The sequence below is a fragment of the Phyllostomus discolor genome, chromosome 3 (assembly GCF_004126475.2).
Source record: "Phyllostomus discolor isolate MPI-MPIP mPhyDis1 chromosome 3, mPhyDis1.pri.v3, whole genome shotgun sequence".
In the NCBI taxonomy this organism is placed as follows: domain Eukaryota; kingdom Metazoa; phylum Chordata; class Mammalia; order Chiroptera; family Phyllostomidae; genus Phyllostomus; species Phyllostomus discolor.
In genome coordinates, this window is record NC_040905.2 from 179,759,097 (window position 1) to 179,783,427 (window position 24,331).

Consider the following 24,331-nt stretch of genomic DNA (forward strand, 5'->3'; position numbering starts at 1 on the left):
GGGGGTGGGGGGGGGCGGCCTTCATCAGCCTTGTGGTTGCCTTCAATGGGCCAAATGTAATTTCAACTCCTTAACAGTTAAGGAACAGTTACATTATACAGTCCTAAAATTATTTCAGCCTTTTGAAGGCAACCACGAGGCTGATGTGGCCCCTAGTGAAAAAGAGTTTGACACCCCTGCTCTATGTACAGTAAAGACATATAATACAATTGGGACCATTTGAAATGATAAGATGGTTCTCTTTTTCTTCCTCCAAATTACATGCTATACATTGGACAGCATACATGGTGACTTAATTGAAGCTGCCCTGTCTCACAAAAAGAAGGATTCAGAAATTAAAGTCATCAATTTAAGTTATTCACATGTGCACACTGACCTGTGTACAGGATTATTCACTAGTGCACTATTTATAATAAGATTAAAAACAACCTGAATGTCCCTGTTTCAAGTTATCCTCAGTCAACTTGGTTCCTCAATAAATATGAGTTTCTTTTGATGGAGGTGGATGGAGCCTAATACCTCACAATTTCTCTTCCAGGTGCTGTGTTATAATGAAAACCATTCTCAGGCCAAATTCCACCAAGGCTCTCACTCATCCTAAAGAAAGTGTCCAAGAAGTTGATAAAGGAAGATATGCAATTCTTTCCTCCACAGCTAAAGGTGAATTCCCTAAAGGCCCAGAGCAAAATATCCTCTGCAAAAGCCAAACACAATAAATAAGAGCTGTTTTTTTTTCAGAACACTTAACAATTTACTGAGATTTTCTTGAGGTCATTCTATTGCCCTTGAATTAGTTTCAAGGGAAAACTGGTGAACTTTTGTCCTCCAGGAAGATTCCTTTTATGGTCTTTCCTTTCATCCTTCTCTCTCCAACTTCTTTCATTTCCTCCCAATCAAAACACCACTAACAACACCCCCTGCTAATGGCTATTTTGCTGTCAAGCTTAAATGGGTCAAAGCTCCACTCACTAGTGAAACAAGAGGGAGTTTGTTTGGCTTAGATGTGAGAATATAAAAATGCTTGCTTAAACGTTGTATTTCGTATGCTAATATGTTATAGAGAAGCATTCCTCCTGGGCTGGAGGCCACTAGCTAGGGTTGACAGCCAGGGTTTACAGGAAGGTACTGGATGGGGTGGGGCAAGCAGGCTCTGCTCACAGGGAGGAGTGGGGGCAAACTGGCAGCTCACTGACCTTAGTGGCACAGGGGCAGCTTTGGTGTGATGCACATGGTGTTTGCAAATTTTTTTAATTAGTCATTGATACCTAAAACATTTGGAGATGTCACAAAATTGTGAAACTGACTTCTTGCAACACAGCTGGTCATCCAATGTCAATGTGATAATCCCTTGTCAATGTAAGAAACACCCAAACCTGTAGAAAATTTTTTAGTTTATTTGAGCCAAACTGATGACACTTGCCAAGAAGCAAAATCTCAATAGATTGAGAAAATGCTCCAGAAAATGGCAGTTTTGCACCTTATTTTATACATTAGAATCAAAAAAGAAGACATAAGGTGTTTACATGAAATCCACCAGTGATAGATTAAGGAGGCTGAAAAAAACAAAGTGGGGAAATCTCCAATCAAATGAAAAGTAAGATGGATAGGCACACACTTCTTTGGTGTGTATAGGATAGTTAATAATTAGCATTTACAGAACACAGAGATGGTATGCAGGAGAGCAAGCTAACCGTGAGGGGTTCTGTGATCTGTGTTCTAGTCAGAGGTTGTGCCCTGACGGGTCTGGAAAAAGGGGATTACTCTGACAGTTGAATGGTGTGTTATCATAGATGCAAAAAGATAACCGACGGGCTCAGTTAGGGTAAATGTTGTCCTTTTTCAAGGAAGATACCAGCCTAGGACATGACTACCCACCATGACTCCCGTTTAGTTAGGAAGTTTTCATTTCAGACCATTCTATGTGGCTACTTTAGGTCTCTGAGTTTGTAAGGCCTCCCCTGAGCTTGTCAAGACTAGTATGTAGCCCCTTTTTTCGCCCACACCCTCTAGCACAACCAACACTTGTACGAGCTGAGTAATGGCTGCCTGTTTTAGATAAGATACATTCTCCAACTCAACATGGGCCCTGGTGCCTGGCTGTGCTGGTGACATCTATGCTGAATAAAAGATTTCCCCTAAAAGTTGGTGGGTCAAAATAACCATTTTATTTAAGTCTTGATTTGGTGAATTTATTTCTGAGACCACAGAACCCTTCATTGTTATCTTGTTCTCCAGCGTATAGGCAGGCGTTGACTGTGCTGTAAGTTATCTGAAGGTTTGACTGGGCTGGGGACTCAAGATGGCCACTCACACAGCTGCAGTTGAAGCAGGTGCTGTTTGTTGGGGGACCAGCTAGAGCTATAGATTGGACAGGTGGCTTCTGCATTGTGGCAACTGAGGAGAGTGAGACTTTTTACGCAATAGCCATTCCCCTTTACCACCTCCCATACCCCTTAGCAAGTCTTCTAAGAAAGCCAGGAAGAGTTGCATGGTCTTTTATAACCTAGCCTTAAAAGTCATACTTTCTTGACTAAAGTATTCATTATTTCAGCCAGATGCTCATGGAAGGACCACAGATACCAGCTCCCAATGTGAGATACATGGAAGAACTTGAGCCTCATTTACTTCATTGGCTTGAATCCTGGGAACTTTTAAGTGTAGACCCCTGGGGCCTGAATGAATATTGATAGAAACACATCTTTCTCCCCCCCTGCTCTCTGCCTTCCTTCAATGTGAGAGGAGTGACAGTATTTACTGAGTACCACTCACATAACCTTTTCTTTATCTTACAAATATTTGTAGAGCACCCACCTTGTACCAGGTACTTACCACACATGTTTAAATTTAACACTCACAGTAGCACTATATGGCAGATATTATCTCCACTCTTCAGATGAAAACATTGAGATTCAAAATGAAATATTCTGAGTGGGGTTGTACAGCTTCAAAACATAGACCCAGGATTCTACATCAGCTGTTGCTGTGTATTAAATGCTGAGAGAGATGATAATTTTTGAGTCCTGGAACAAAATCCCCACAAATATACTTCACTTCTCATCAGAGTAAGAGATTGTCCTCATGTGCATGACTCCCCTGGTCTGTGTTTCACCTGGAGATTCTGCATGAAGCTCCTCCCCTTGAAGGGCAAGTTTTTGGAAATTCATGGGCCTTTGTACTAGTCAGCTGTACCCTGAAAAAATCAACAGGTCTTATACGAACATCTCCCCTCCCCCAACAAAACCAAATGATGGATCAGTTCTGGCAGTGGAACCTTCAGCCCGGACTCTAGAACACGGGCATGTGCACACATCCCTGTAGCGAGCTGCCTCTCACTTTCTTTGGCATCTTGAGTGTCTGGGAATAGACAAGACACAAATCAAAGATGGAGAGATGTAAGAGGGGTGGTGAGTGATAGGGATGTTAAGTATTTGCAGTCTCAGAAAACTAAGATCCTAGGCAGGCCTGTGGGGGAATATGCCTAAAATCTAAGTGGGGCCCCAGAATGACCCTGACCAGCATTTCTATGTTCTGCACAAGGCCCAGTTTTCACGGATTTGTTTTCTGGTATGAGATTTTTCAGACCCCTCTCAGTCTCTGTTTCCAGCTAGTTCTCTTTCTTCCTTCTACTAATACTGTTTGTTGGCATGAATAAGAAGGCTACTCTGCTCCCATAACACGAGGAGTGGAGAAGGGGATGAGAATCAATATTTACCCAGACCCTACCATGTGCTGGGCATCAGGCACAGCATGATATTCATTGCAAGTCACAGGTGTAGGAGAAATCAGCTCTATCTCTTGGTGGGTGGAGTGACGGACACACAGGAAGAGAAGAAATTAGTGTCAGCCTTCTCTGGATTGATCTGTCACAGTACAGAACATGCATTAACATTCTGTGAGGTTATTTTAAGGTCTCTGAGGGCTGAGAATTATTTATTCTACTTTTTAAAAGATGTTTATTATCAAATAATGCATAACCTCATTTAAAAATTACAAAAGAAAGGATATAAAATAAAAAGGAAACTTTCTTCCTAATTCTACCTATAGTTCTGGTATCTTCTAGGTTTCTCTTTGCCTATCTCCTTTTCACATCATATAAATACATATATACTATATTTTTCCAAATATAGCATCATTTTTTAAACATGATATTTACAAAAGTCTGCTCTACCCACTCCCATCAATTATTGTTCTCTGTAAAGATGATTGCTTTTTAAAGTTTTTAGTTGCATCTTGAGAACTATTATTAACCTTTTAATCCTTCAGGATACTTGTTCTTTGAAAACTAACAGTAAATTCTAAACTAATGTTGATTAAATGCAACTGAATTCATGCAAATTTTCATAAATATACATTAGATTGCCCTTAAAATTCGCTCTTCCTTTCTTGCAACTTTAATCATTTTTACTCTCTATGTCAATTCTTTTTAGACTTCTAAACATTCCCTTCTAAACATTCTTTGGAAATACAGTAAAATACTATTAAATATGAAGAGAGGTAGAGGAAATGGAATATTAAATAGTAAAAAGTCCAAATCATAGAATAATTACTAAGAACTCAAGAACTGCAGTGTTTTACACCAACTGCACAAACTGAAAATTAACAGTTTGGGAAAGAAAAGATCTATAGCCAGTTGCTTTCCTGAGAAGGTGAAATCATTTGAAATTACCATTTCAGTTATTTACTTTCAGGTGGTGCACGAACGTCTTAAAAACTCAACTGAACAACCATTTATTTATTGAGCACAGACTACGTAGTCATTACTGTCTGGAATCTAGGTGACTAAGATGAAGCCATGTTCGTAGAAGAGCCCACTCTTGAAGCAGGAGAGAGGTACCAAAATAAAGACTATAAGGCAGTAAGTAAGGGCTGGTGGAGAAAGGGAAGCATTAGAAAGGCAGCTGTGGATATCCTCAGGAAATTATTATGGTACCACTTTTAAATTCCACCTGGATACACAGTTAATGGTGGATTGTGCACCCTGAAATCTGGTTATGTATATTCCTTTTTTTTATTTTTTTCAAAAATGCAAGGGAGATAAACTTAGGCCCAAGGTTGCTCAAAAACATCACACATTGAAAATCAGTGAGGTACAAAGGATACTATTTTTCATTATACATGTAAAGGTATTCCACCAGTATCATAGTTTCCTATGATCATTAGGAATTATTTTTTACCATCTCTGGAGCTTCAAAATATTGAACATGAACTGTCATAGGCAGTCTCCCGACTATTCATTTTCTGACTGCTCTCTCCAGCACCCTGGGAGCAGAACCTCTGACAGACTATTGGAACACTAAATACAGTGCTGACACGGTACAAAATCTTTCAAAATGCATCTCTTGTCAAGGTTTTCTGGAAGACAATCCAGGTCAAAGTCACATTGCCTGGAACCTGAGGTAGATAACTGCCTAAATTATTCAAGTGTGTGTGGTGGGGGGATGTTGGGGAGAGAATGGCATGTTAAGAAAGAAATCAATCAGAAATGGATTTTTATTCTCAGAGTGCTATAAAGGGTACAAAACTTCCCTCTAAGTCATTGTCTTTTTCATTGTGGCATCTGATCCATTAGATGTTCATCATGCAGTTATTCTGCCCTTTTATTTCAATTTGCGTATCCAGGACAACAGTGTTGTGCTTGCAAAAGCTTGTCATGGCAAAAGAGAAGATCTGAACTGAGGCACAATGCAGAAGTAGAGCCTATTTGTCTTTGATGTTCTTACTCCTCTTTCAAATGCCTATCGGGCTCATCTGTCTCAGGATGGCTGCCCCCAGAAGCAGAATTTAAGATCAGACTACGAGTGCACATAGTTTATATAGGAGGTGATCCCAGAAAGCTCTGCTAAGGTCCTATAGCAGTGAAAATGGGAATAATGTCAAGCAAATTCACAATCAAATTTAAAAGGCTCAATCCAGCAAGGATGCTTATGGAGAGTGTAGCTTTTGAGTTATTCCCAGCAAGGAGAGGAAAGTTGTAGTATTCATTCACCGAACCCCATCCATCATTGACTGAGCTGTTCTCAGAGGCATTAACTACCCAAGTCTTCTGGTCCTCCCGATCTAAGACCCAGAGACAGCTATCACGTCGCAAGTGCAGGCTGGCAGTAGGAGCTTGGGGAAGCACTAGAATGGTGCATGCCAAGGTTAAATGGGTAGAAGAAAGACAGAGCCTGCTTCACCATTCCATCTTGTATTTGCTCAGCATGACAAAACCCTGTTCTTTCCTTGTGTTTCTTCCCTTCTCCCAACATTTTAAAGTTCAATACCTTTTCTTCTGTAGGAGAAAGAAAAGACAGGGGGAAAGGTAAGTAAAAGGAAAACCCTTGAGCATGTAATGATATTTAAAAACATGAAAAAAAAGTTATTTTGGTGAGGTTTCGACCACAAGGGAGAAACTGGGAGATCAGGGGGAAATTCTTTTCTTGTATTTGTACTGAATAACTCTGCTTTAATTAACAATAATGACCAATGGGAATAATTCAGTGAAACTTGTCTCTTCTTGTCTCTGTATCACAGACGAATATCTGCATAATGTCCTAGGTAAAAAAAGAAAAATCAGTAAATTTATATGCTGTGTTTTGTTAAGCCTTCTAGTCCCAAAGCAAATTTTTTTCACGAATAACCTAAATTTAACTGGGTCCCCATGTGGTCCAGTCTCAGGATAGTGTCACATTAAAAGGAACAGTTGGTTTTGATTAGCAGACAAAAAGTAACTTAAATACTTTGTCTTTAGTTAGTCTATTGAGCCTTTACACATGAAATACCATTCTTAAACTTTTCTCTCCCCAAGTCTTCCTTCTCATTATCATTCACAGGAATGATGGCTGATCCTCAAAACTTTTTTCCCATTCTTCACTTCTCATACCTCAAAACTTTCCAAATTTCAATTCTCACAACTTGTATCTCTCCCCCTACCCACCCTTTTATTGTAAAATCAACTAAGACTCTTTATCATCTTTGAGGTTTTGGTTATTATTGTTCCTTTACCATTGTATATAATCACTACAACAAATGTTATGCAAAACATCTATTCTTCCTTCCCAGAGCCACAGTGAGATGGATGCGTGCAGAGGGTTGGAATGTATGATGTGAGAAAACTAGTGAGTGTTGACTTACAAGAAGGTACCCAGGCATGTAATATGAAAAATAGAGATATTTATTGAAGAAGATATAAGATACAAGAAACATTGTACACAGGACAATGATGTCTTAGTCCCCTTCAAAGTAGGCACTTGGAACCTCATGCAGTTTCAATTGCAATCAGTTGCCCCATCGTATTTTCCTGAATCTCATTGACAGTCTAAAATCTCTTCCCTTTCAAATGTGATTTTAGTTTTAGGAAAAGCCAGACATCGCAGAGCACCAAATCTGGGCTGCATGGGGTCTGAGTCACCTGGGAGATTTGATGTTTCACCAAAAAATCTGCACAAGATGTGATGCATGAGTGGGTGCATTGTCATGGTAAACGTGCATTGCAGCCTTCTGAATTATGGAAATAGCTTCCCCTAGAGGAAGTTTAAGCTTAATGTAAAACTTGATGAAGATTTGTTACTCTACTCACTCAGTCATTTTGAATGTGACGGCCACACAGTACACATGCTCACTCAACAGCGTCTACTGCCCCCACTGACTAGTGCAGTGAAGTCATCATTGTTCACACATGCGCATTCCAGTCCACTCTTCTTGGCTGCCAGCTTACATCAATGTCATGCAAACCATTCTCATTATATTAACAATAGTTGGACATTTTCTGAACAGACCTCATATATGTTAATAAATTTGTTCTTGTTTTACTTTCTATATCAATTTATTTAGTGATCTGTATCTACCTATATGTATCTGTTTCTTAGGAAGGACTAACACAAACAGTGGAAAGTTCCTAGTTTCTTCCTGTTTCTCCCTTACCCCCTTTTCTGTCTTTCTTTCCTTTTTTTTTTTTGGCCTTACTACATTTTCTATGTTATGGACTTTGACTAACCAATACACTGCAAGTTTGCATGAACAGTTCTTGGAAAATATTATTCTGGTGGTTATTGAACAAGGAGCACAGAACAGGAATGGCCCCAACCATGAGTTTCAGTGAAAGTTGCAAACAGCTTCCTATGCCAAAACCATGAGGACAGACACTCATCTTTTCCAATCCTATGAAACTCTGATCCTGCTTCCCTTGGGGAGTCACCAGGTCTTCGGATGCTCCCTGAATCAAGGAATCAGCTGGATAAAGCCTTACCAGCTTCTATTTGAGTCCCTTAAGTTGTTTTCTCTTGATTTTCTTTATCTACACAGACAATGTGTATATGTCTACACATTCATATTCATATGATACATGTTAAGGCAAATTAAGTTATAAAGTGTTGGGAGCCGACCAACAGCTGAACTTTGACACAGTCGGGTCAGATGAGACACATCTGCACAGCAGAGGCGACTGTGGCCAGATCTCCTGTCTATCTCCTCCTGTATGCCTGTCCCTGCTAGCAATAGGTGGTAAGATTTTGGGATACCTGTGTGTTATAACAAAAAATCTGCACAATGCCTCTGATTCTGTGCGAAATGACTTGCTAACCACAGAATAGAGACCCCTAGCAACCCTAATGTTGCCTGCTTCCCCCACCTGGGAAGTTAAGGACAAAATTAAACTATGGACAGACCAACTGCCAGAAAGCTGAAGGAAGCTGTTGCTAGGAATGTTTCTTAGGGAGTCACCACTTGAAAGCTTAAGATTTATTAGAGCCACTACCCCTCCCATACCCTGGACAGGAGTGTATAGAAGCAAGGAGTTCTAGTTGAAAATAATAATCTTAATACATGGAAACGAACACAAAACATGGCCCCCCCAAGATGTATAAATCAAAAAACCTAGGCAAAAAACCAGTTACCTAACCAAGACAAATTTAACCTTAATGGATAATAGTTGATTTCTATATATCTATAAATCACCCCTTGCACCCTTTTAATTTAGACCAATTCCTGGAATCTTAATAGATACCTAGTTACTAATTGGCACCTGAAAGTTTGTGCCCATATGGCTTCGTTGGCTATCTGATTAATGACCTTCTTGGTCAAAATAACCTTTGTTTAATATGGTTGATCTGTGGGACCTTCTGTACTTTTCAGTTATTTCTTTGTTTAACATGATTGATTTGTAAAACCTTCTGTGTTTTTAGAAATTATTTCTGTGGTAACCGTTTCTGTTTTAATAATCACACTATGCATTGAATGTTGTATAACCTCCCCAATAAAAATAAAGATTGATTTTTCTAGGTGAGTCAGTTGGGTCCAAAAAGCCTGGCTGTCGTCCGGCACCCCACCCGGTGTCTCAACCCATTTGTTTCGCCGTAGCTGTGCATCCTTCGGGGACCCTGAGACCCTGCTGAGGCTGGACTCTGGCAACAAAGCACTTTCACATTCACTATGCTTACAAAATGCCAACAAGTTTATGAAATAGAAGTGAGTATGAATTATTTTCCTCATTCCGCAAGTGAGAAAATTAAGGCTCAGAGGAATTAAATGGACTAGACCAAGGACACACAGCTTGTTACTACATATTTAAACCTGCGTCTCCAAATCTGCATTTTTCTTAGACAGTGCATCTTACATTCCACATTAGTTTTGATGATTCCTAAAGAGCTTGGCCTTTCCATCTTTATTCTCCACACCTGGGAGCACCCTAAATCTGGGATAAAGCGTAGACAATCCTGTGTCTTGGGATCAACAGTCAAACCCTGTGGTAGGCTGTATGTGCGTGTCTGTAATTATATCTGTTTTCATGAGTGATTTGTGATCATATATAATCTTCTCCCATTGCTGAAAAGTAGAAAATGCAGAATATCATTTGAAAACATAACCACATTTAATTTAATCAGCCATAATCTCAGTTAATACTGTTTGTCTTTCATAAACACACACATATGAATCTTAATACTCATGATATAAAAACAAGACACTGATAGTGCAGGAAAAGACAATTATAAGCCTAGCTCATTGAAAAACAGCAATGAAAAATTATAAATAAAAATATTATCAAGCTAAATCCTATAACATAAATAATACATTATGACTGAGTTGATTTATTCCAGAAATTTGAGTTTGATTTGGCATATACAAGTCATTATTGTAATGAACCATATCAAAAGATTAAAAAAAGAAAATGTCATCTCAATAGACATAAAGGAAGCATTCAAAAATTAAAATTAATTCATGAGAGAAACATTAAAGTGGGAAGAGAGATAAAGTGTATCAACCATAAATATTATAGGCAATAGTGCAATATTAAAATCATTATCTTTTCTATCAAAAATAAGACAAGAATAACTCCTTCTTTTCAATATTTTCTTGGAGGCACAGCAGGAAAAGAAAGAAATATAAACATATACTAATTGGAAAGGACCAAAAAAAACTGTCAGTATCTATTTGTAATTGTCTACATAGGAAACTCAAAAAAGTCTACAAACATTAGAACTAACTAGAAATTAGACAATTGCATTTCTATACTCGTACACCAACAACAAATAATTAGAATATCTAATTTCAAATATTAGAATAGTGCCGAAGACCTTAACAGACACCTCACTGAAGAAGATATACAGGTGACAAGTAAGCATATGACAGATGTTCCACACCATATATCATCAGGAAATTCAAATTAAAACAATAATGAGTAGAATAATATTCAACCTACCTATTAGAATGACTAAAGTCCAAAACACTGACAACACCAAACGCTGCCGAGGACGTGGGGCAACGACCACCCTCATTCCTTACTGCTCAGAATGCAAAGTGGTGCAGCCATTTTGGAAGACAATTTGGCAGCTTCTTACAAAGCTAAACATACTTTCACCATACAATCCAGCAATCATGCTCCTTGGTATTTACTTGAAGGAGTTGAAAATTATGTCCACATAAAAGCATGCACACAGACACTTATAGCAGCTTTATTCTTAACTGCCAAAACTTGGAAGCAACAAAGATCTCTTTTAGTAGGTGAATGTGTAAATAAACTGTGGTCTATCCAGACAATTGGTGCTAAAAAGAAATGAGCTATCAAGCCATGAAAAGACATGGAGGAACCTTAAATGCACATTATTAAGTGAAAAAAACCAGTCTGAAAAACTACATTCTGTATGATTCCAGCTCTATGACATCCTAGGAAAAGGCAAAACTACTGGAGACAATAAAAAGACCGTGGTTGGAAGGCATTGGCGGGAAGGAAGGATGAACAGGCAGAGCACAGAGGATGTTTAGGGCAGTAAAACTATTCTGTATGATACTATAATGGTAAGTACACATCCTTATATATTTGTCAAAACCTGTAGAATGTACAACACCAAGAGTGAGCCCTAATGTAAACTATGGATTATGGGTGACAATGATGTGCACATGTAAGTTCATCAATTTTAACAAATGCACCAATGCCACTCTAGTAGAGATGCTGGGAGAAGAAATAGACCACATGATAGAAAGCAAAAGTGGTGCTTTTTCTGCTGCTATCACAGGAGTGAGCTACTATTTCTAAGTTATATTTAGAATAAAAGCTGTTATTTTATTTTATTTGAAAAGACTATTGAGAAAGAGGAGCATGTGGTATGTTGAGCTTGACCTCTGGTTTCAAACATCTTTAAGATTTTGAAACCTTAGCAGGAATGCTAGGAGCTGGGGAAACTGCCATTTCAAAACTACACTTTTCTGAATTGCATGAAGGAGGTAGAGATTTGAATTCACCTCCAGGCAGGTATTCCTTTTTCTGGAAGTTGGCTCAAATGGGACAGACATCCATGCAAATGTCAAGCAGAGGTCAGACTCATAGTGACTCTGCTGAGCCAGTGTGATTATGCAGAGGGTGTGTGCTGGAGTCAGAGACACACTTCTATGGGCACTCTGATGTCTCTTTTGGATGGTACCATGCCTCCCCCTTGCTTGTTCCCCAGCAGTTAGGCATGTTCCCATTCAGGCTGATGTTCACAGGAAGTCAGAAGTTCGAAAATCAGAACAGTACAGGAAGGACAAGTAAGATGACCTGGAGGGAGGGCAACAAAAAGAAACTTGGATGGGCTTGGCGCAGCTCAACCTGAGCTGAAGGGCTAATGACCCACATCTGGTCTTGTTCGGTACATAAGTCTAAACAGCCCAGATTTAAGAAAATATTTAAAATGAAAGGAGCCATGCTTTCTTTTTAATACAGAGGGAGAGATGCAATGGAAATGGCCTCCCATGCCTCCCCTCCTGTTTGTTTATCTTTTGTAAAGGTGTGACATTATTGTTTTCTGAGGTGATTGCGCTATGAGGCCACTCATTTGTGAGTCTAGATCAGGGTATCCGAACAAGGACATGGATATTTTTATTTTTTTAAAGATTTTATTTATTTATTTTTAGAGAGGGAAAGGAGGGAGAAAGAGAGAGAGAGAAACATCAATGTGCGGTTGTTGGGGGCCATGGCCTACAACCCAGCCATGTGCCCTGACTGGGAATCGAACCTGCGATGCTTTGGTTCGAAGCCCGCACTCAATCCACTGAGCTATGCCAGCCAGGGTTAGGACACAGATATTTTTAAATCATCAATGATCCTGAGAAAAGGAGGCTCCCATGGGAAGGAATGAAGACTTGGAAAACTGACGTTAGAGGAAGAAGAGGAGTAAATTCTCTCTGGGTTCTATTTTCTTGGTCATGGAATATGAATAAATGTTTCTGGAATCGTTCAGCCAGGGAAAGAAAGGTAGCCTCTACCATAAGGAGGCATCCAAAGGACAAAGGAAAAAGGCAGACTCCAACGTCACCAGATGAGGTTGGGTGGGGACCCTGTGGTTCCCAAAAGCAACCGTCCCACCAGCTAGAGTATCTGAAGTTTCCATCCATTCATTAGCTGCGTAGCTAATGTATTTGTAGTGGAATGAAATAACTTGCCCAGAACACAAATCAGGTCCTAACATTTAGTAAGGTTTTACTGAAGCTTGAGAGAAGAACCTTCCATTGGACTTTCTTAAATCAGTGATTCTCAAAGAGCAGTTACCAAATGAGCAGCATCAGTACTCCGTGGGAACTTGACAGGACTGAAACTTTGGGGGCCCCACCCCTCATGCTGTGAGACTCAGGGATCTATGGTTTCATAAGCCCTCCAGGGAATTCTAACACATGCCTGAGTATAAGGACGCCTAGCCCTTCCATAAAATCTCCCACAGGGGAGGGGCATCACATTGAACCTGACTTTTAATGTGACATCATTTGAACACTCTGTCTGGTGATCTCAATGTCATTGTCATTAGTGCCATTCACCTAGTATTTCCAGCTCTCTGCTTTCTGGGCAGATAGCAGGATTATGTTTCCCAGCCTCCTGGTGGTTGAATGGGACCACACAACTAGGTCTTGCCAGTGAGTTGTAAGAGTGTTTATCAGTCCCTGACCCTACAGAGCTTTCTCTTTCCCTTTATAACGATGTTCAAGAGAGTTGCTGCTCCACTAGCTTGGATCTGAGAGCAAGGAGACATGAAAAGGGTCCACAACATTTGTGGTTATAAGCCACTAAGCTACGATGGTTATTTATGGCTGCAGCATAGCTTGTAATACCTGAATAAGTGATATCAGGACCTATGACCACAGGTCCTGCAATTTCTGTCAATGCTTTTATTTCAAATGTCCTGTTCCATTTTTAAACCACCAGTTCCAGTCTCTCTTTCAATCGCATATAATTTGTTGATTCTATCTCCTCCAAAAGACTGTGAAATGTATCCTTTGCCCTTCATATGGCCTAATACAGAGGTAGGGACACAATAGGAGCTTAATATATATTTATTGATTGATCTGCCATAATCCACATCCACTTTAAAACAACATTCTCCCTCTGTAGCCCATGCTTCTGTCTGTAAAAATTTATTAACCACAAAGCACACCTCGTACTTTCCCCTTCAAATGGTTTCTTTCCCTCTTGACAGTACTTAAATTCAGCATTCCAGTCTCCTTGCTTTGTTTTAATTATTAACTGTGATTAGATACTCCAAGGGTTCTGGAGTAACTGGGCAATTGAACATGTATAATTTTCCTGATTATTTCCCTGACTCAACCCAGAACAAATAGAAACAAACAACAGAAGTCAAAGAAGGAGTGTTTGTTTTCTCAGCTAGATCACTGTGGATTTACACCTCTTTCCCATTTGCACTAATGAGAATTTTATGAGTAATTCCCCCACTGTGAGCACAAACCCTGAAGTCTTTCCAGTGCCTTCCTAAAATGGTAGCAAAATTTAAAGCTATTCTAGTGCACGTAACTAAAAAATTCCAACTACCATGTAGCATATATGAGCCTAAACATCTTTCCAGAATTGGGTATTGAGCCACTAGAGATACAGGGTGTGTCTCACCCTATCTTTGAATGTACTCAAGGCCTAGCATAGAATCTGGCACATTGCAAGTGCTCATTTTTGTTAAATGAATGAGTGAATGAATAAATGAATGAGATCAAAGTTTTCTTTAATCATTCCACTAGAAGAAACTAAAGACCAAATGGGGATTAATGACCCCTGTGGGAGAAACACAATGACCAATGTGCCTTGCTTTATTCAAGACCTTTCCTTTGCTTAGGGATTTCTGCCTTAACTAGGCAGAATTGAACTTGGAAAATATATTTGCCTCATCCCCAGGGACCTCATCCTGCCAGTATCTTTTCATACATTAACACCTCCGACAAAGACAAAAAAAAAACAACAAAAAACCTATTTAAACAGATGACAGATCTGTAACTAAAAGACTAACTACAAACATACAACAATAATTCTTACATTATTTTTTCAGTAAATGCTGATGATCCTAACTAAACAAGCACATAAAACAAATAGCTTAATCTGGAGAAGAATAGTGATCACACTATTTCCTTCATGCCACAATTCACTCTAGGCAGTCAAGGTGTCAACAGAATAACTCTCCTACAGTTCTCTTGGGGCATGGAAATTTCGTGGTTTTACCCCAGGATATTTAAATATGCAGCAGCCTGACTCTATTTTCTGGAGAAAGCTCTGCAAAGGACTTTCTAGGGGAAATGAGAGGCTTCTCCCTGTGTCACCATCTCTCTCTTCATAAATGTTTCTATACAGAATTCTTTTCTGGGTAGCTAATATATTTGTAGTGGAATGAAATAACTTGCCCAATTAACTTGCTAAAAATCTCCTCACTGTGCCTTAATTAAAGATTTGGTTGAAATACAAGTTTCTATTTTCAAGTGCAAATTAGTCATAGAGTAATTTATACTGTAGTATGAATTAGTTTCCATGCCATGCATCACTTCCTGAACCCTTGCCCACTGAAAATAATAGAATAGTAAGCAACTCAGTTACACTCAACTCTCTTTTTCCTGTCTCCTATACATCATGTGAAGAACTATTTTATTAGAGAGTTTAACAGTAAACAGAGGAAACACTGTTGATGTAACTTTTTTCTTTAAATCATTAGAGCACATTATCCCTTTGCATTGTTCTCTTCTGATCAGGATTATTCATTTCAGCAACAGGAGTCACCTCTGGTTGATTTGAAGCAGAAATTGAATTTACTACAAAAATATTAGGTACTTCACATGATCACAAGGAAAGAATGACAACTGGACTCACAAATACTGTAATGAGGGACAACATCCCACATCTACTCAAAGAACTGATGAGGTCACCATTGCCAATGCCTCCAGTTTCTAAATATTGCGGCTTATTCCACCAGCCTGCTGGTGGGGGTACTGGGGACCACAATGACCCTCATTGCCCTCACTTCCCTGGAAATTCAGTTTTGCTGTCCTGCCACTGCCACAGAATGAGTGTTTCTTGGTCTCTACTAGCTTCTGTTTCAAAGTTTGGGACACCTTCTGTGGTAGACTTGACCCTGTGACTGCACCGTAGCAGCTAAAGAGGTTGAGGATAGCATTTTGGTACCTGAATGGAAGGCAAATTCTCCTTCTGGTAAAGACTCATAAAGTAAAGATAGTGACAGTTCCCTAAAAATTGTTAAAGATTATAATATTTCCAAAGCCTAGATTTGTGTCATGGAATGGTCATGTTTTAATGAGCTTATTGATACACACACACACACACACACACACACACACTTTATCTAATTATGCCCAAGTTAAAATAAATGTGATAAAAGTTTGTAGATTCAGATAGTATAGGGCAAAGCAACTATTATGAATTGGGCATAGAGGGTAGAATATGAACCATTTCATTTTTTTACTATAGTTCAATTACAGTTGTCCCTATTATCCCCCATTAATCTCCACTGCCCTGCTCACCGCCCCCCCCCCAACCTCCCACATTCAATCCTATCCCCTTGTCTTTATCCATGGGTCCTTTATACATGTTCCTTGATGACCAATATTTCTAATATTGAGAAAATCTCAATATGAGTTGGAGGCTTGAGAATCTGTAAGAAAATGAAAAGCACATTAGATCCAGAGATGAATGCACTTGTTTTTCCTCAGATCAGGATTCATTGTCTCAACTGATGTATCCACGCTGTAGTTTGATTGCTGTGGAATTTCCCTCAGTGTTTTATCCGGTTGATGTCATGTTGTCTCAGCAACATCTGGCAGATACCAAAGTAAAGAAACTTCATAGAGTATATGCTGTTCATGTCTGCTCCAACTGCTGAATAGCTCTCAACATTTGGAATCAATAAATCCAGTAGGCAGAGTGCACTGAATTAGAAGCTGGGAGGTCTGGGTCTATTCCTGACCTCATCGCTGCATCCCGGAATCACCATGGTGCACAGACATAGAACATAAGCTTGAAATGGCTTCAGTAGAGAAAGGCACGTTTTAATACCATAATTCCCTCTGTGTTTTCTTAAATATCACCATTTCAGAACAGAGAGTGTAGATCCTATAAGCCAAGGCTGCTAGGTGAATATCAGGACAATTTTGCTTGCCTAGAGTCAGTCTTGGCAGATGTCTCATAGTGTCACATCAACCACGACAGAATCTCAGGTTTTGAGTAGACATTCAAAATCACCTTGGCCAAGTGCCATATAGTATACTCTCAAACATCCTTGAAAAGCATTTGTCCCAGCTTTCACTTGAAATCTCCATGGGGTCTAGTGATTATTAGGACTCCATGGTCTCCCAAGTTAGCCCATTACACAGCTGAGCCATGCTCATCGTTTGAAATTTCTACTTTTAAAACTTGATTCTACTTAATAGTCCCACCTCTGCCATAGGCCCATAAGAACCTGCAAATTCCAGTCTTTCACATATTTGAAGAAATCTGTTTGTCATATTACCCACCATCAAGCTGTGTCAAGTGCACCTCCTTAATACATCTAGTAAGTGCTTATTCCTCCTGATGCTCTTTTCCATTACATCCTCTCCTGTGAATTATCCCTGGTGTCCTGGGAGACCTCCCTATCTCCACTCTTGCCTTCTCCAACCCGTTCTTAATACATTATTAGCCTGGATAATATTTGTAACATACGTAACATCTTTTATAAAAAAGCTCAGATAGCTTCTTTTTAAACCCTGTTAGCCCCTTATTATCTGCTCCTTGCTTCTTTCTCCAGGTTCATCACTCATCATTCCTTCCCATTTATACAGTGTCTGTCAAACTCTGAATTACTTTGAGTTCCTAGACCCATCTTGATCTCCCACATGGACCTTAGCCCTCTGCCTGTAATGCCCTCTTTCCCTACTACCCATTGGATCATTCTTGCTCATCCTTTCAGACTCATCTCCCACCATCCCCCTCACAAAGCTGAATCAGACACCCCTCCCATAGCACTCTGCTCTTAATCCATGCTCTAAATATTAATGCACTACATTAAAAACATCTATTCACTTGTCTGTCTCTACCACTAAAAAGTAATCCCATGAAGAAAGGCATTCTACTGCCTTGCTCACAGCTGTATCCCCAGGGTGCAGTTCGGGCACTGGTAAATTGCAGGAGCACTGTTATTCTCTGTTGAAGGATGAGTCCAGCTTCTTCAATTTTTCCTCCTATGGCTTGGCCATTAGATCATCCATGATCCTGGTTTCTCCCCCTTACCACTTCCTTGTATGCCCTCAGGTTTATCAAAGACACCTAAAATTTGACTTATAAACTCTGCCTTGATTCTGAGGTCAAGAAAGGTAGGGAAAAACCCTAGGGGGAAAAAAAGCTTAAATTTTATGTGACCTATATTTCTGGTCCAATTGTCTATCTCTCTTTCAGCTCTTCTTACTCTGAGGTCACTCTAGACTTGGTAAGAATTCAAGAATGTGGAACCTTAACAGGTCAGTAGTTCTGCCAAACACCCACTGGAGTCTTTGTTTCTCCATACGGGAATTAACAATAACTTAGCTATACAGCATATATAACATGGGTGTTCAGCAGAACTTAATAGATATTAATAAAATATTGATGTATTTGTTTATCTAGCCAGTTATTTGAAAATGATCTGGGTCATGTGCAAGTAGTGACTTCATACTGGCATCCTGCAATGTGAAAGTCATTGCTGAGTTGTGCTCTTTAGTATATACTTTGTGGATTATTCCCTTCACATGTATGTGCAATGATTTTATCATTGACTGGCTATCTCAGACAGTGAGCCCGGAGAATCCTTTTCATCTTGATAACACTGAGGAAATTTATTCAATATATTTGAAGATTAGTCCCCAAATTTTTCATTCTTTAGCTCTCAATTTTAGCAAATTTCCTACATTATGCTCTTAAGTATATGCTTAATATACTTCTTGATAAACCTATTGCATTTAACTTGTCTTAATGTTTATTACTTTTATTATTAAATTTTTCTACCCATATTTATTGTCATCAACACTGTGAGTATCTAATAATTTACTTGATCTTTCCTTATTAGCATTTCTTTCATGACTTCTTAGAATTCTTGTACATAGTTCAACCATTTTTACACATCTTAAAACTTCTAACCCTTAGAATATAGTCAATGATATTATAATAACTATGTGCAGTAGTAGGTGGGTACTTGAAACAATGGTGGGGCTCTTTGTGAAGTATATGATTGTCTATCCATTATGCTGTATATCTGAAACTAATACAAAATAATATTCAATGTAAATTTTAGTTAAAAATAAAATTAAAAAAAACTTCTAACCCTTCAAAATGTGAATTAATACTCCAAAATGCATAAAATTCTGTGATTAAATAGCAACATGCACAAAAATCTCTGCATTTTTATAGTCACTGCATTTTTATCATTTTTAATATTTATAAGTAGACAGACATGGCATTTCAATAGATACCTCCATATTAGTTGGAAATATGACAGTATGATCATGTGAAAGTTATACCCAGGTGCACTTTGAAAAAACCTAAGCTCTTTAGATGATAGAAAGAGAGATGGGTAAATAAAGAAAAAGAGAGAGAGACTGGCTTTCTTTTCACCCACTTTGTGGCTTGAAACAAGCTTTAAGATTAAGGCCTTTTTCTCATTTGCTGAGCATGGAGTGGTGAGAATGGACTGGAAAGTAACTTCCTGAAGAATAGTACCAGCCAAACAATTAAATCAACTAACCTAGGGCAAGTAACCACATCTCTCTGGACCAAGCTTCCATATCTGCAAAAAAGCAGAAAGTTTAATGGCATTCTTTCTAGTTCCAAAAGTTTGTGATTCTATGAAGAATTATTCTGCAAATACCAAATAATGTTTGTGGTATTTACTTTTATTACAGCTGAGATAAGTGATCTGTAGAAAGGAAGGGAGTGGTGTAGGAGAGAATGTGGCAGTGACTAGAAACAGAGAATCAAAACAACTATAATTAATTGTTACAACCTGGTTTGTTCAGAGGCCAGATGAGCAAGACCTGTGAGCCAGAAACCCAGAAACGGGACAGATTCCCCAGGACAGAAGAATCACGAAGACAAGGAGAGGCCACCTGTGTAAGTAGACCAGATGAAAACAGTCAACGTTTATCGGGCAACTAACCACGGCTCTTCAGACATTAGGAAATAATTGTGAGGATAAGATCAATTAATGCTTGTACAGCACTAGATCAGTACTCAGCATGTTGTAAGTGCTTAATAAATATTACCTGTTACTATTAATAGTTGTATAGAATTATAATAGGTAGATTTCTAGAAATATCATGAGAATCACACATCATCACTTAGCCTTGATCTATTGCTAAGCTTCAGGAAAGTTGGAATGTCCATTGTCCCACTAGAATTTGGAAATTCCCTTTACTTCTTCAGCCTCTCCCAAGAGAAGAGTATCAAAAAGTGGAGAGAGGAGGTGAGATGGTTCTAAGGAACTTTTCTTATTTATCTCCAAAGCTAAGGGCTTGCTCTTTGTGGAGCAAGCTTATGGGACGAGTGGGCACAGATGTTAGGAGTCTATGTCCTGGATGACTCCGAAAGGGAACTGAGGTGACCACATTCTGTGATGTTCCAAAAAGTAACGTACATCGGGGTTTCCAGGGACAATCCAGAGAAGGGCTATAGAGTCCAAGTCCCATCTGCTGTAAACGGGTGCTCTGAGCCTGCGGTGGCTTAAATTGTCACTGTTCATGCCCACTACTATCCTGTAGTGTCTCCTTCATTGTGATGAGTGCTTGGAGGAAATGTCAGCTGTGCAAGACTGGCCCTGCCTGGCCCTCTGGAGCGGCAGTTCCCAGGTGCACCACATTTCAAGTGGACTGCGTAGCTCATGAGCAGCTTGAGCTGGGGGTGGGGGCATCCTGCATGGAAGTAATACAGTCTTGTTAAGTTAAATTGTATTTCCAAATGTCCTAAGGAAGCCTGACATTTTTTTGGTGATAAGATAGATGACTCAGTAATGTGAATAATCCTCTTGTAGTAATCTATTGGTACGAGTCTAGAGTTTCATATACTGTGCTTTTACTTGTTTTGTTTTTACAGTGGGATACAGCACTATTGTAGTAGCTTTGTAAAAAGTGCCTCCAAAATTTAATGTGTACCTAGACATAAGAATATTTGTGATCTTTGTCACAGGTGGCAATATTAATAATACAAGGAATATTCCTATTAGTCTCAGCTATTCAAGTATATAGATAAAAATGTGTCTATGTATGTATTATCAGCATAGACTATTATAACCAAAAAAAAACCCTAAAATTTCAATGGCTTAGCACAACATCGAAAGTTTCTTTCTTGCTGATGACTCAGTTTGAAATGAAGTTTTCCTCCAAGTGATGACACAGGGACCCAAGCTGATTACTACCTGTAGCTAAGTTTTCAGGGGAGGGGAATGAGTATGGAGGATGTGCATCCGATATTCGATATTAACACTGCAGGGAGGTGGGAATGGCAGGTATCAGGTCTGTTCCCACACACTGGGGGAGAATTAATCACATGACCCTACCAAGATGCAAGGAGGAGATGGGAGATGTATTCCCTGGCTGAGCAGCCACTTGAAAGGAGAAGCAGGATACTTGGTGGTCAGCCACCCATCTCTGTCCTAGTTTCCCGTAAGGAAGGAGTCTCTCATAGCTCCTCTGCTCCATGACAGGCATCACCCAACAATTTCCAGGATAAGCAGATAATAAAAAGAGGTGTGATTGGAGAATCAGTACAAATTAATTCTATATATGTGGTGAATATATATAACCTAAAGGCTTATTTTATATGACTGCATATATTTGCTTGGCTTTGAATGTCTCACTCAACTAGAGAAGACAAGTTGTTCTATTCTATTGCAGCAAATTTAATCGAGCCCAGTGATTTTTAATCTAATTATTTAAATCGCACTCAGCACTAGTCATAGTTCCAAGCTTCCTTGGCTCTCAGTCTCCCATCACAATCCCCTACATCAGCTTTCTTTTATAGCTATATTCAGACTGGCTCATGCTCACCTTTCCATGGTAAGAAGAGGCAAAGGGATGATGGCTTATCTGCCTGCATGGCAACCATGAACCAAGAACAGAATGGTAGAAGACAAAAGCATTCAGGGATCTTCTTTAAGCTTGTGAAATTAAAAACATGAGAGCAGAGGAAGAACTGCTCATGGAAAGCTTTAGAGGTAAAATTGAGACAATCTCTGAGACCTAAATAAAAAGACAAAGATGGAAAATCAGTATAAAAAGTTAATGAAATTGGAAGACCACTAGTTAAGAACTTGAAACATGTGGATAATAGGAAATCCAGAAAGACAGAGTGAAGAAAAATAAAGAAAGAAAATATTCACTGAAGTAAGTCCAGAAAATTACCAAAACCTAAAAAAACATATTTTTCAAAATTAAGAGAGGCCCTTAATGCTCAGCACAATGGATAAAAACAGACCCACACTTAGGTACACCGAGGTGCTGAACATTGAGGGGTAGCCATTTGGCCCCCCACATCAGTGGAACCTCAACTTTGTATCAAAACAGTACAGATGTTTACTGAAAAAAATTCATGTACAAATGACCAGTTAAGTTCAAACCCATGTTGTTCAAGGGTCCACTGTATATATTGTATGCTACCATTTGTGTAAAAAGACCCCCAGAGTATACATTTGTACTTTTTATATATGCATAAAATATCTCTGGGGAGAGAAAACAACAAAAAAGATAACATTGTTTGCTCCCTTATTTTCTTCATAGTCTTATCATTATGTGAAGTGACCTCACAGATTGATTTCTTTACATGTTTATTTTCTGTTTCCTCCCCTGGAACACAGGTACCACAGAGGTAAGACCCAATCTAATAAGTTCACATCTGTATCCCCTCCACATATTCTAGTGTCTGGCATGTAATAGGTGCTTGACAAATGGTTGTGGAATGCTGTTTGAAAGGAAACAAGCCTTTTCTCTGACCATGATGTGGGCCTTTTGGGGGATGAAGTTGTGATCACAAAACTTCAAAGGATTTTCTGGCTTCAAGGCAAAAGAAAGAAAGCCAAACAAGAAGTCAGAAGGAACTGCTAATTGAATAAGAAGGAATGTAAAATGTCAGCCTTCACCTATTGGTAATTGTTACAGCATATTCTGTCTCTGACTGAATGTTCCACAAACAAGCAATTAAGGTAATCTTCATCACAGGAGGTAGTTTGAGGAACTCAAAGACACAACATGTTTCAAACAGCTGGGAAACAGCAGAAACACTGGAGGACAAAAACACAACATTCTGTGAGCCGGTGTTTTCGTAGAATTTAAAAATAAATGTCAGGAGATGGAACAAATCATTTGTGAGGCACCAAATTAGATTCTTGGGTTGCTATAGTGGTTCAGAGGACAGAACAGAGATTTCTAGATGTTACCTTGGCAATGAATAGGGCAATTGCTTGTGATGTTTGCTCGTTCGTAAAGGTAGCTAAGATTCAAATTCACAGATCATAACAGAGGGAAAAGTTCCCATGTGTTTATAATTTGTCCCATTCTTAAATATTTAAAATGAAATCTATTTTTCACAAGGTGCATAGTCTTTCCAATTTTTCAAACCCTTTGAGTATAAGGTTAACACACACACATACATACTCAGTCAGGCATCTACAGACCTTCCTACTTGCCCCTAGCTCATACTTAACTCTAGAGTTCTGGCCGGACCCACCCCCACCCCATCCCCTTATCTGGAGTCATGTGATATTTCACTGCACAGATTTAATGTCCTTCACAAAAATGTTGTCTGATCTCAATGACCTTCATTACTCAAAATGTATTGATTTCTGAACATAACTTTTGCCCTTTCTATTCACCTCAAGAAAGGCCACATTGACTTGAAACTAACATCCATTTTCAGCAGTGACTTTTAATTTCTTATTAGCCCAAGTCTAGCAGATACGGCCATGTCTGGCCCATGTTTCCGGGGTTTTCCCCTCCATGAGCTGAAGAATCTGCAGTCTGCCTGCTCCTTCCATGCCCTCATAGTGGGCGGTAGTCGCAGGCTGGCCAGACTCCGTCGATCACTCAGAATAGTCTACATTCTGCCTATGGGCTCTAATCCCTCTCTCTAGGCTTTTGGGGTATTTGGTGCCTAGTTTACCCTTTACAGCTTTTGTAGACTCAGACAAAACTGAGGCAGAAAGTCCCTTTTAAATACTATATAATAATATGAAATTTAATAATGGCATAATGATCGCTTCTAGGCCTTTTGGCTAAGATCAAGTGTAGTATCTGTTCTTATCAGTTTAATAATGGCATAATGAGAGGGAGAGAATTGTATTCACTGGGAATTCTTGAAAAGAGAATGTTTTGTTTGTTTGAAGTAGATTCCATAAGAGAGAAGCTAAGGTCTCCAAGGGACCTGACTGTGGGTAAGAACTCCTTACATGCCAAAGAGGATAATTTTTTTTTTAATTTGTGCTGGGGAGGGGGGACCAGTGAAATACAGCCAGTGAAACAGGAAGACTATACACACACTTTCTGTTGTCATTATGGATCATATGCATTAAATTTACCCTTAAACTCACATGTTATACCCTTTCCATTG

General features: G+C 39.1%; 1 pseudogene; it reads left to right on the forward strand.

The window, feature by feature from the left end:
- The first annotated feature begins 23,976 nt into the window (after positions 1 to 23,976).
- On the forward strand, positions 23,977 to 24,117 carry LOC114513470 (annotated as a pseudogene).
- The last annotated feature ends 214 nt before the right edge of the window (positions 24,118 to 24,331 follow it).